Below are 3247 nucleotides of genomic sequence, written 5' to 3'. Positions count from 1 at the left end.
GGACTGAAGAGAGGGAGGAAGAAGTTGTGGGGGCAATTGGCAATGCGACGGGAGGTCCGTTTGTCGGCTGCGTCAGGGGTGCGGAGAAGGGGCTGGTTGTAGGCCGTACAGCTGGTGGAGAAGTAGGGGTGGAGTCTTTGGTTGCGGGAACGGAGGTTGTAGGGGTAGGAGCTGAGGTTACAGGGCTATGGGCTTTGGTTGTAGGGGTAGGGGCTTTGGTCCTGGGGGTGGAGGCTTTGGTTGTAGGGGTAGGGACATTGGTTGTTGGCGTTGGGGCTTTGGTTATAGGAGTAGGAGCTGAGGTTGTGGGGTTAGTAGGAGCTTTGGTGGCAGGACCTGTCCAAGTCAATGTACATAATCAAGTTTGGAGCAGCTTGTCCAATCAAGCCAAGTAATCGCCATTTTCAACCGTTGCACGTTCAGTACCTTGCACTAACCCTGTTGGCTGCAATGCCCATCGTAATCCATCATATAACGTTAACTTCAATACGACTCCGGTGTCCCAAGCCTCGAATCCTGCATATTAACGTTTTGATATCCTTCAACATTAGACACAAATTAAGTTCACAGAGTCATCCCTCTATGGGGGTCCATTTCCCACAAAATATTAAATTCTACGGGAGTTGTGATGTACCGCGTGTCGGCATAAGGTCCAAACGTGGTCGATGTGCACCACCAACCTCAGATCATGCATACCACCAGTACAGTGGTACTGAATGCATATTCATCGTGTATCCGACGGCAGCGAACAAGTTGGGGACAAATCCGGGTGTCGTGTTCAAGGCTCGTGTACCATCCATGTTGGACCATCAGACGGGAGTTGACTGGGTGCAAGTTGCACCGTCGGAGTCGCCACAGTCGGCCCCTCTTGGAGCCGACACACAATTGAATTTGCTAGCTCAAGCCCACCCGACACCATGAAAGCCATCTTCGCCCTCCTCGTCGCCGCGGTCGCCACGTCGTCCACCCTTGCCGTGTGCAGCAAAACTCAGATCCGCAAGTGGATTAAGTCGTGCGACCACCTGTCCACCGACCAACAAAAGTGCGACAGCCGCACCTGCCACCGCGCGTTGCACTGGCTGACGGACCCTGAGACCCGCGACTGCTACGTGTCCGTGGGCTTGGGCCCAGTCTCCGACCTCAACAAGTACATCACGCTGGACGAATTCTGCCACGCCTCGGACGTCCATGCTTTGAGGCTGGAGTTGGCCGCGTTCGACGCACCTGTCAACGGGACTACCGACTAGAGTCACGTGTAGTTTCATTTTGCTCTATCGTAATAAAGCGAGTTACATGTACAATTTACGTGTCTTGGGCAGTTTCATATAGCTGAGAAAGTGTACCTGGCTGGGGTGTAGGCCGTGTAGATGGCGAAAGCCTGTCATTATTTGATGAATACTACGTAGTACATGGCTACAAGCATGAGTAGTTTGGCGAGGGTCGAGGCGCACAAGTGGATCGCTCTCAAGTATCTGCATGATGTTTGTGGCGTATAATGTGTTTGCACTGATGGCAGTTGATGTCTACTGGTACAGTAGGTGTGATTTGGTCAGGTACGTTTGGTGGTAGGATCTTGGCGGCTGCCATCTCTCAGATACAGATACTGTACAATATAGCCAGATCAAACTGTGATGGTTAATCGTCAGTCATTTCTGATTGCAAATGCCTTATGCACAAGCGTAATCTTCACATTGCCATTTCTGCTGACAAATGTCTTATGTATATGCGTAATCTTCACTTTGGAGCATAACTATGTGTGGCTGCGTTGGGTAACAACGCGACAAAGTATCCAGAGAGCACGCTGTCATGATTCAATAAGAACGGAGACTCAATGACTGATGTCGGGACAAAGGCTCGTTATGACTCGATGTACTTGCTACCTTCGTTTCGAATGCGGTGAAGGCCTACACCACCGACCTCAGATGACGCATACCAGTAAAGTGGTACTGAATGCATATCCATCATATATCCGACGGCAGCGAACAAGTTGGGGACAAATCCGGGTGTCGTGTTCAAGGCTCGTGTACCATCCGTGTTGGACCATCAGACGGGAGTTGACTGGGTGCAAGTTGCACCGTCGGAGTCGCCACAGTCGGCCCCTCTTGGAGCCGACACACAATTGAATTTGCTAGCTCAAGCCCACCCGACACCATGAAAGCCATCTTCGCCCTCCTCGTCGCCGCGGTCGCCACGTCGTCCACCCTTGCCGTGTGCAGCAAAACTCAGATCCGCAAGTGGATTAAGTCGTGCGACCACCTGTCCACCGACCAACAAAAGTGCGACAGCCGCACCTGCCACCGCGCGTTGCACTGGCTGACGGACCCTGAGACCCGCGACTGCTACGTGTCCGTGGGCTTGGGCCCAGTCTCCGACCTCAACAAGTACATCACGCTGGACGAATTCTGCCACGCCTCGGACGTCCATGCTTTGAGGCTGGAGTTGGCCGCGTTCGACGCACCTGTCAACGGGACTACCGACTAGAGTCACGTGTAGTTTCATTTTGCTCTATCGTAATAAAGCGAGTTACATGTACAATTTACGTGTCTTGGGCAGTTTCATATAGCTGAGAAAGTGTACCTGGCTGGGGTGTAGGCCGTGTAGATGGCGAAAGCCTGTCATTATTTGATGAATACTACGTAGTACATGGCTACAAGCATGAGTAGTTTGGCGAGGGTCGAGGCGCACAAGTGGATCGCTCTCAAGTATCTGCATGATGTTTGTGACGTATAATGTGTTTGCACTGATGGCAGTTGATGTCTACTGGTACAGTAGGTGTGATTTGGTCAGGTACGTTTGGTGGTAGGATCTTGGCGGCTGCCATCTCTCAGATACAGATACTGTACAATATAGCCAGATCAAACTGTGATGGTTAATCGTCAGTCATTTCTGATTGCAAATGCCTTATGCACAAGCGTAATCTTCACATTGCCATTTCTGCTGACAAATGTCTTATGTATATGCGTAATCTTCACTTTGGAGCATAACTATGTGTGGCTGCGTTGGGTAACAACGCGACAAAGTATCCAGAGAGCACGCTGTCATGATTCAATAAGAACGGAGACTCAATGACTGATGTCGGGACAAAGGCTCGTTATGACTCGATGTACTTGCTACCTTCGTTTCGAATGCGGTGAAGGCCTACACCACCGACCTCAGATGACGCATACCAGTAAAGTGGTACTGAATGCATATCCATCATATATCCGACGGCAGCGAACAAGTTGGGGACAAATCCGGGTGTCGTGTT

Source organism: Aphanomyces astaci, assembly GCF_000520075.1.
Source record: "Aphanomyces astaci strain APO3 unplaced genomic scaffold supercont1.111, whole genome shotgun sequence".
In the NCBI taxonomy this organism is placed as follows: Eukaryota; Oomycota; class Saprolegniomycetes; order Saprolegniales; family Verrucalvaceae; genus Aphanomyces; species Aphanomyces astaci.
Note: the sequence above shows the minus strand (reverse complement) of the source record.